Source organism: Drosophila sulfurigaster, chromosome X (assembly GCF_023558435.1).
Source record: "Drosophila sulfurigaster albostrigata strain 15112-1811.04 chromosome X, ASM2355843v2, whole genome shotgun sequence".
NCBI classification, from domain to species: domain Eukaryota; kingdom Metazoa; phylum Arthropoda; class Insecta; order Diptera; family Drosophilidae; genus Drosophila; species Drosophila sulfurigaster.
Window position 1 is genome coordinate 1484348 of NC_084885.1, and position 11243 is coordinate 1495590.

Below are 11243 nucleotides of genomic sequence, written 5' to 3' on the forward strand. Positions count from 1 at the left end.
TGTTAAGAGGTGAGATATGCAAACATAAAAACAGTATTTAAATAATCAACTAGGGATACAATTAAAAGATTCCATATAGATGTACGTTAAGATGAGGCAAAAACAAGAAAGCTACAGTCGAACTGCCCTAAACAGTGCGGTATTATTCTTAATATGTTCCGAAATATACCCATATATACCAAAGGTTATACTTAGTATGTATAAAATACACTATATTATCACAAACCAAAAATCAACTGCATCAGCCGATTTTCGCAATGAAATGATTCTACATTGAAATACGTTAGAAGGAATTATTATTTGAAAAAGCCATCTTTAAATAAAAATATTCAACTAACTTTATTAAGTTAATAAGATATAAACCGCCTTTTCTTTAATTTTATTATATTATTTATAAAAATAAATCACGAACCAGCTAAAATTATGTAAGAAATCCAGATATAGATTTTTTTCACAAGATTAATTGCGATAATGTTGTTCAACTTTTCTATCAATTGTTAAAGAACTAGTCTTTTTTTTATATTTTAGTATTTCTTATTTATTTTGAAAGAATATTACCACAATGGTTCGGTTTCATTAAAAATTACATTTTTTATAATGATATTCTATTATTTTAAATAATTAGATAACTATTTTAATAATCAAAGAATAATAGTCTTCATTGAATTAAAAATAAGATGCTTTCCCTTCAATTCTAAGTCATACTACTTCATAATAAAAGTGATGAAACTACAGAATTAACAAAACTCTTTCGGCAAATTCCTCCTCCTTGAGTTGCGACAACATATTTTGATGTCTATATTTTTATAGGATTCGATTGGTTTGCTGCGCACTTTGGATTCGGCTCTCACGCCCAAGTCAGGTGAATGAGCGATTCCGAAACTCGATAACTGGCGAAAAAGAGCCGTAAAACTTGAGGGCTTGGCTGGCGTAACGAGCGTAACGACAAGTCGTAAAACTTTCACCGATAAACATCAATGACCGAACTGCACTGCATTTCACTGAATGGACCAGCAAATCGAAGAAGTTCACAAAATGGCAATTAAACAGCCGCCCGATCCATTCAGGTAGCACCTCTTAAGAATTCCCAACAATCGGACAGTAGCCGAAGGCCATAGTTTTACGATCGTCATAAAGCCGACGACGTAGCAAAGGTTTCAATTACACCCGGAGGCAAAGAGATCCTATCTACCCAACCAACTACAATAACTACTAGTCCAAGTCTAAACTGAGTCTTATGCAACGCGGTAGCTGAAGAGTTCTTTCTGCGACAGGGAAAGCCATAAAAACCACGCGGAGGTCGGTTGGAACTCATAAATCGACTCCGGATCTTCAAAAACAAATCTTTATGACTTTATTAGTTGTCATCCGAAAATATGGTAAGTCGAAAGTACAGGAATATTACATGCAGTTCTTGATCTGAGATAGTATTTATTTTATTGACATAAAATACTTTGTAATTATTATTATTTTATATAGCAATAAACCATGTGAACTATGTGAAATATAAAAATGATAAAGGCTTAGCTTCTTACCTTTCAAAGAGAGTTCCGATATCTGTGGAAATAGAGATATAAACAATTTAATAATTATTTGCATAAAACATAAAGTAGTTGAACATAAAAAGAAAAACCATATTAAAACTAGAAAACTCAATTGTTTGTGATTAGTACCATTTATAAAATTTAGATCGTACTATTAGGAAGATAATAGAATAGAATTATAGGAATAGGATAAAAATTAATAACATAAATTTGAATTTCTTTTGCTAAGAATCAAACTAATTTAAAACACTAAAATTTGTCGACTTATTGCAGTTAGTTTAACTTTTATTGTTTAGTTTTGAATTTATTCAGCTTTACTAAGAATAAAACCAATTCATATATTTCTTTTCATGTTTGTTTATAGTTTTGTTTAATACTATATCATAAGCTTATTGGCTTATCAACAGCTTCAAATAAAAGTAAATTGAATAAGTTTGAAAATGCGATCACTATAGATGAATTTTATAAGCGATTAAGATTATTTTATAAATTTACCATTTTCTATATTAAAAGTTTGAAGAGAGAAATAAAAAGATGTTGGCAAAATGCAAACATTTGGTATTTCTGGTTTAAACAATAATAACTAACATCTGGTTGCGATCACATAATAATTGTAGAAGTGATTTAACAAATTATTTTGTATGCTGCAGTCGAAACTTAGTTGCTTTGCTTTACAATCAATATAGTATATTTCGTACTATATCAAATCAAGTACACTCGATTGTTGCTTTCTTGCTTGAATTTTTCATTGACGATTGAGAGCCACATTTAAAATCAAAAATGTTTATTCCACATCACTTAAGATCGATGGCAAAATGCAGGAACGACTTACGGCAGTCGGTCTTGGTATATATAATATATACTATGTCAATTATAGCATTTGGTATATTTTAATATTTTTGGATATATTAATTTGGTATATTGTAAGGTGATCAAGAGTTAAATTACAAGTCAAATGTTTGAGAACTTCTTTAATAATTCAAGATCACTTAAATGCAAGTCGGGTCTTTGCTTTGCTTAACAATCTGGTATATTTCGTACTATGTTCATATACCAAAGTAAACCTTAGGTGTATTTTAGTATTTTTCATTTGGTACAGTAAAAATGAGTAGCGATGTAGCTTTCGTGTTTTAATTTTGCATTGGTGATCGAGAGCTAGATTTAAAGTGAAAAGAGAACTTTAGAAATGATTCCACATCACATAAGATCGATTGCAAAAGACAGACTTTCGGTAGTCGGGTCTTTGCTTTGCTTAACAATCTGGTATATTTCTGCTTTATACCAAAGTTAACCTTCGGTGTATTTTAGTATCTTTCATTTAATTTGGTACAGTGATAATGAGTAGCGATGTAGCATTGTTCCATTGATGATCGAGAGTTAGATTTAAAGTGGAAAGAGAACTTTAGAAATGATTCCACATCACATAAGATCGATTGCAAAAAGCAGGCACAACTTTTGGTATTTAGCAAAACAGAAATTGCGATTCAATTTGTGGGCCTTGTAAGTTGGTGTATGCTTCGATTTTGTGGCATGCAAGTGGGCCTGCATGAAGCGTGACGCCCACACAGACAGACAGGCACAGAGGGAGAAGAGGGAGAGAGGGCGAGATAGGGAGTGGGAAAGAGAAAGAGAAAGAAAATGCAAGGAACTGAGATGCGACTAACGCCCCAACCAGGCGACAATATTTATAACTCTGTGGCGCGTCTCAATTCATTTGGTTCTATATGATTATGCGACTGCAAAGGAGCGAAGCAAGCCAGAGAGGGGGAAGAGGGGCGAGGGGCTGGCTGTGCAGTGTCTGCTTGGTTGCCTGCCTGAGTGTCTGCCACCTACGTAAGCGTATAATTCGTTTAGCGTCAGCAGCAGCGGCAGCGGCAGCCAGAGCAACAACGAGAGTCTCGACAACAGCAACAACAACGAACAACGAACAACGCAGAACGCAGAACGCAGAACTTAATCAGTCACTTTAACACCAAGCAGTTGGCAAAGCAAAGTTGCCACAGTTGCCACTTACGAAAAAAAAGCGATCTACAGTGAGTGCGTGAGCGTTGCATTGCGTTGCGTTGCGCTTGTTGTGGGGCATGCAACCGAAGAGCAAGCAGCAAAACTGCAAAACTGGAAAAGAGCGTCGTTGATCGCCGCCTGGCGCTGCCTGTCATGGTCGATATTGCGTTGACACCAAATTTGCATTAAAATGCAATTCGCTCAGCCCCGGAGATCGTAATGCATCTTTAGTGTCTATTGAGTGGTGCATTAGTCATATACTACATGCTGCAAGCTGCATGCTGCAAGCTGCAAGGCGGCAGACACAACGGTGCTGCAACATTGCTGTGTGTGTGTGTGTGTGCAACAACAAAAAAGAAGTATCAATTAAAGCGCAGAAAATAGAAACGAAAGCACTCAAAAAGCACTTTGATCTTGCCAACTTTACGATCACTTGCAGATCTTTCACTTTCTTCTGCTGCTGCTGCACTTGGCTCAGGTCAGACAAGACAGACAGACAGACGGACGGACAGACAGACAGACGGACGGACAGACAGACAGATAGACGGACAAAAGTCTCGGGCATTCCAATTAAAAATAGTTTTGACACGTCGCGAGAGTTTGCGACAATTTCTTGATGCCGCCTGGGGCAATAAATTAATTACAAAATTGCCAACGTGGCAGGCAGCAGGCAACAGGCTGAGGCAGAGGCAACTGCGAACATTTTATGGCCATGGCTAAAAATCAAATGCAACAACAAGTCCTCTACATGTGGGCGTGGGCTGAGGCTAAGGCTGAGGGCAAATCTCCCTCTCTTACTTTTGTCTGTGTGGGCGACTACAACGAAATTGAATTCTATGCGAAAGGGCACTTGGAGATAGTTTACCTCTGGTCTCCCAGCCTTTCTCTCATCTCTCTCTCTCTCTGTCTCTCTCTTGAGCTACCTGCTGCTGTGTTGCTCTTGATCTTCGTGCGCCTCTTCAGCGCTAGACGATGCCCAGAGTCTAGTGTTTGCTTGCCTGTTGTTTGTAGACAACTTTGAGGCAGCTTCAGCTTCAGCTTCAGTTTTAGCTTCAGCCTTAACCTCAGTCTTCACAGCCTTCACCTCACGCTTAGGTCCTCGTCTTCTGCAGTCTTCAGCTTCAGGGGCTCTACGCCCCCGGGTTGCAAACTTTCAATTATTCACACTTCATCGAATGGAGCAAGGCTGAGAAGAGCTGAGTTGAGCTGAGTTGAGTTGAGGCAGCCTCTTCTGTATCTCTTTGAGCATCTCTCTCTCTCTCTCTGAGCAGCTGTATCTGCGTATTGTTTCGTTCATGTCAAATTATTGACCCGCGCCAGGCACTTTGAAATGTTTATGCGTTTTCATGACTGAGATGAGCAATTGATAAATCCAACTCAAAATTATGAATATGCAAACGTGCCCCTCGACCAAAAACACAGCCACCAGACAACCGACATCAGACATCAGACAGCAGGCAACGAAGCTGGCAACTAGCAACCGGCAACCGGCAGCCAAAAGAGACAACAGAGACAACCACCCGCTGTTTTGTGGGCCTGGTCACTAGCAACAACAACGTTCGTTTACACGTTCTCGATTTTACGATCACTTTTACGAGCTACTTCGGCATGCCGAAACGATTCCAAAACCCTATCGATCTTCAACATCGGATCACCTTTTTAGAGTAATAAAATATGTAGAAATACTTTTGAAAGAATTATTATTATTTGACAAAGATATCTTCGATTAAAAATATTGAGCTAAAGTAATTAAGTTAGTAAGATATTTTCCCTTTTTCTTTACTTTTACAATACTTTGTTTATAGAAACAAATCTTTGAAAAATATATCTTCAAATTAAAATATTTAACTAAATTAATGAAGTAGTATGATATAAACGCATTTTTCTTTCATTTTATTATATTTTTATAAAAACAAATCACGATTTTGTATTCCTTAAAAAATTTAAATGATATTTAACTAAAGTAATAAAGCTAGTAAGATATTTTTCCCTTTTTCTTTAATTTTATGATACTTTGTTAATAAAAATAAATCTTTGAAAAATATATATCACGATTTTTCAAAACACGCCCCAAACTAAAATGCGTTAAGATCTGTTTGTCAGGAAATGTTAGAAGTCAAAGGTTTTTTGTTAAAAATAGAATAATTTTTGATAATTGTGTTCAATAATAATGAAAGCTTTGTGTGCTTATCTTTTACATAATGTTACCAAATAGCGGCAGTTGTAAAGCTTTAAAGAATTTATTATTATTTATTGTAATAATTAATAAAAGAAATAAACAAAAATGTAGTCTATTATCAAGCTTCTTTAATGCCAAGTTTAAAAAACTATTGCCAACTTTTTCTTCAGACAATTTTGAATTTTTCATAAATATTTATACGATTTGCAAGTTTATTATTGAAGTCAGACACTAAATTGATCTCGTATATACCATTGATTGTCATAAAGCTGCCTTTTTCAAATTGAACCACATTCAAAAATTCTTCCGCTAAAAAACTGCTCCAATTAGCATTGAATGCATTATGAAATAACTGATGTCTGAAATATTTATTACAAGAAGTATTATTTATATGATATATATATTTGAATATACAAAAATAATACAAAGAGAGTAAATTTCAGAGCATTTATTATACTTATTACTCTGTGGTGTATTTTAAATGTATTATAATGTCGATATACCAAATATTGTCTTTGGTATAATTTAGTATTTATTTAATTATTTTGTAACACTAATAATAATTACTATAATAATAATAAGAAGAAATAATCTTTAGTCTACTAACTTCTATATTTATGTTTCTATAGTTATCATTTGTTATATAATTGTTGTAAATTATGTTGGCAAACGAATAAAGCACTTCAAAGGAAGAATAATACTGTTTTATTATATATTTCCATACTTAATATAATCCCGCTGATCGCGTTAAGCACTTGGCGTGGAAACACGCGTGAAATTCATGGAGAAGACTGCAGCTCATCATCATAAAGCAAAGAGCGAAAGGTGCATGCAACATCAGTGTGTGAAGCATCCAACTGTGTGTGCTGCTGCATGCCCCGGCCATTTGTTGTTTATCAGCAACAAGCGATCAATACAGCAGCAATCAATATGGTCAATAAAGTTCGGCCCCGTTGCTGATGCTGATGCTGCTGCTGACTCGCTATAGGGAGTCAAGTCACAGTCACAGACCGAGTTCGAGTCCAAGACAAAGTCACAAAGATGTGCACTTGGATTTGGCGACAAAGGCAGAGACAGAGACAAAGACAGAGAGAGAGAGACAGAAGAAGAGAGCTGAGTCTGCGTGCAGAGTCCGTGTTGCACTTGGGTCGATACAAGGCAACGTGATGTACAGCGTTGAAACCCAAGAAGGCTGCAGAACTGAACTGAACTGAGCTGAGCTGAGCTTGCTTGCAGTTCACAGCTTGCTCAAAGCAACGGGGGAGGAAGGGGAGGAGGAGAGATTGGACAGCGGTCGTCACTGGCTCATGTTGTCACTGTTGTTGTCGCTTGATCGCAAATTTGCCATGGCAAGCTTGACAACTTGCAACGAAGCTGCTGCTGCTGCAACTCAGCTTAGCTCAGCTCAGCTCAGACCCGAAGCCGGCACCTTAAAATAATGTTACAAACTTTTTGGCATGTAGCCCAAGTACGGCGGGAATCCAAGATCAGGCCCTGTAAGCGTTTCAATTCGTTTCTGGCAACGCGATGCGATGCGATGCGACTTAACTCGACTCGAATCGACTGCACACACACATACACAGACACACACACACACATATATGCCACACTCCTCTCCACTTGAACAACAACAAATTGGAGATCACGGTTTTCATGTACTACATGCAAATCCATTGCTACTGTTGTTGCTACTCTCTGCTGCAACCAGTGGCAGCCACTGAGCACCAACAACTCTGCTGTTTGCTGCTGTAAACTTTTTGGTCTCTGTCTCTGTTTTCGGCTACTGTACGTATGTGTGTGTGTGTTTGTGTATCTGTATCTGCATCCATAACCATAAAGCCAACTAAAATAAACAATCCGAAGCAACAAACTAGCCACAGTCTGGACTTCACTGCATTGCAACTCAAGAAAACAGAATACACACACTCACACTCGCACTCGCGAATCGCACTCACACTCACACTCACGAATACATTGTCAAGTCATTCACAAAAGCAGCAACAAGCAACCAGAAATACCCTACACCAAAGATAAAGGGCATCTTCAACTGAACGATCAGCAAATTCGAACAATTCAAATTCTTTCACAAAACTGCTTATTATTAACTATAAATCAAAATTAAGTTAAAGAAACGATAAGAAACATCAAACATTATTACTAACTCTAAATCATAATTGAATTAAAGAGTCAAAAATAAATAAAATGAAGCGATTGTCAAGTGCAAATAAAATGTAATCATGAATTCAATTCATCATTGTTAACTATAAATCAAAATTGAGCTAAAGAATCAAATAAAAAGATCAAACATTATTATAAACTCTAAATCATAGTTCAATAAGAAATAAATAAAATAAAATAATCGATTGCCAAGTGCAAATAAAATGTAATTATGAAGTGCAAAGTATGAAAAAAATAAATAAAAATTTGGCTAGAGTTACATCAAAAGTTGAACAAACAATCGAATCGATTTTAATTGCATCCCTGAAAATTTCTCAATAATGTAAATCGAAGCTGCGCAATTTGAACAGCAAAACAGCAAATATGACTTAAATATTTACAAATTTCTTCACTTTTCTTAGTTTTGTTCTTTGACTCGTAGACAATTGGATAACCAATGGACTCGCTTCTCTTTGGCGATTGGCATTTGACTCTCTCTTCGGTTGGGTTTTATGCAAAACAGCTCTGAACTGTTTGATCAGCTTGTCGTCCACCTATCGAGTATTCGTCGCCTTTTTGGGTGCCCCATCCTCTGCCCCATCTTAATGCAATCCGCGGTGACCGTTTAGCAAATTGGCGACAGGAAGCCACCACCAACTACAACAACAACAACAACACCTTCTACCGCTTCCCTCTCTCTTTCTCTCTCACATTGCGCACGTGGCTAGCAAATGCTGACAGGAGACAAGGCACAACTACTGAGACTCAGACTGAAACTCAGACTAGGATTGCGATTGCAGTTGCAGTTGTAAGACGAAAACTGAGATCGGACTCTGTTACACAGCACACGACGCCTTTGTAATTTGTGGCGCCATTCAGTGGGCGTTCAACTGGCCAACAAACACTCTGAGAACCCAAAACGGAAGCATAAATATTACAAAGAAAATACATATACATATATAGTATAGTATAGTATAGTATAGTATAGTATAGTATAGTATAGTATAGTATAATACATTCCTGACAGCTAAACTTGATTAGTTCTTCGTTCAAATCTCATCGATTCACATTTGTTTTTCTCACAAATAACAAATGCGTCACATGGCGTCAAAACTCAACGACGCCGCACAGTGGAGCAAATGTAATGAAACTTATTTCAACGAAAACACTTTGCTTTAATTTATATTCGTCATATTTAAACTTGATTCTTCCTTTTTCAAAATCTCCATCATTTCAAATCTCTTCGATTGACACTTAATTCCTAGAATGTCTTAATTCCCATTTGCTCTCTCAAAAAAATTTCTACATGGCGCCAGAATGCAAAGACGCCGAACAGTGTAGCAAATGTGTTAAAACTTATTGTACACAAATTTATTTTACGAAAACACTGATTTAAATTGTATTTCTTCTAATTAAACTTGATTGTTCTTTTTTCAAAATCTCTACCATTTGAAATTTCATTGATGGTTACTTAATTCCTAGAATGTCTTAATTCCCATTTGCTTTCTCAAAAAAAATTTTCCACGTGGCGCCAGAATGCAACTACGCCGCAGAAATTGTACACAAATTGGAACACCAACATTTTTGTTTATTGAGTTAAGATGTGAATAAGGTTTATGCGAAGATTCTTGTCATTTGACTTACCTGTCAATTTGCGTAAACAACTCGTCTTGCAAGGATCTAATTTCACAATATTATTTCACAATCACTTTTTGGCGAATCTACCGCACTGAATTGCGTCGCAACTCCACCGCAGAACTATGCAAACTTATTAATGATGGTAAAAAGATTGAGCGTCGCTTTCTTAGCCGATATTTTTATTGATATCGATGTCAAACGACTTATCGATGTTCATATTATCGCGTATGCAAATTCGGTGTTGAATTGATGTAAAATTATCCCAATTAGTCAAATTAATATTTGAAGCTGATAAAGAACCAGAATAAAAAATTACAATTCTAAAGTAATATTCTAAGTTGAAAAAGAAACAGAATAAAATCAGATCGCCTGAGTCACATTTTATTTTTGCAAAGCATTTACTAATTTTAATGAACAAAATTCTCAAAAAAAATTCTAAAGAGAACTACGAATATGTATATTCTTATAATTTTAAGTTATTGTTACTATTAATAATATAAAAAAAATCAAAAGACTTATATGGAAGCCAGAATAGTGTTTAAAAATTTAATTTATATTCGTGTTAAATCAAAAAAAATCAAAGAGATAATAAAAAAAATTGCTTGTTAATTTACATTTACATAACCATAAAATTAATAATAATAAAGATTTTCTAATTTTAAATTTATTACAAAATTAAACAATGAATTGATAATCGATTTAGTTTATTTTTTGATGTTTTCGATGCTCTATAGTGGAAACTTAAGCCGATATCAACATCAACGATTTCACACGTACTTCCAATACTATTTTGGATCTTTGCAGTTTGAGCGAGTATCGCGATCGATAGCGAAATTATGGAATTAGAACACAATTCAAACAAATATAAATAAGTACTCGTTATAATATTATACATCAAAAAATATATACAGATATATTTTTGCCAAACAAAAGACAAACGAACTCTTATTATTTTAAACATTTCAAAAATGTGTGGTCTATTAAAATTGTAAAGGAATATCTAAAACTACCTTAAAAATAATTTAACGAAAACCAAGTTTATATAATATCGAATCAAAAATAATATTAAAAAAATAAACATGTGTATAATTCTTTATTTTCAAAAATCTTTAAAATATGCAAAAATAGTAAAATATATAGTAAGGAATACCAAAATTATTTTAGTTTAATCTGGAAAGATCAAATTGGAATTAAAGATTATGGGTTCCATTTAAAATGAAAATTAACCAATGTTATTTAACATCCAAATAAATATAAGTTATTATAAAAAAGTTGTAAATTTGTCAAAATTTGGAATATTTTGAATAATAATAATTTCTTTTGATATTCGTGCAAATTATAAGTAAAATATATCAGTTTTACTTTTGACAGAGAAAATGAAACAAAATAAAAAGAACTAGAGAACTAGAACTAGGGATTTAAGATTTGAGCTTTGCTGACGTCACAAAATTGCGAAGCAACAACCTCTTGAAGCGATCATGTCCATGCTTTGTTATTGAATATCGATGAACATAATAATCAATTGGATAATTGCAATTTTGTTAATATTTCTGTTGTGATATGAATGAATCAAATTGAAGTGAATGGAATGGAAATCGTTGATGAGTAACCAAAGCTCGAATAAACTGTCAACGAGAGAGAGAGAATGAAAGAGAGAGAGAGACAAACAATTAGTGTGAAATGAATTTGCGTCTTGTAGGCCATAAATTCGAGTTGACCAT

At 34.8% G+C, this 11243-nt stretch overlaps 1 protein-coding gene across 1 annotated transcript in view; it reads right to left on the reverse strand.

Moving 5' to 3' along the window:
* Positions 1-9658, reverse strand: part of LOC133848685 (uncharacterized) — a 66116-nt gene extending 56458 nt beyond the window's left edge. Inside the window, exons 1-2 of the mRNA XM_062284340.1 lie at positions 9529-9658; positions 1536-1557 (exon numbers count right to left, since the gene is read on the reverse strand). The gene's annotated coding sequence lies outside the window, so the exon portion shown is untranslated. The remainder of the gene's footprint in view (positions 1-1535; positions 1558-9528) is intronic.
* Positions 9659-11243: the final 1585 nt, after the last annotated feature.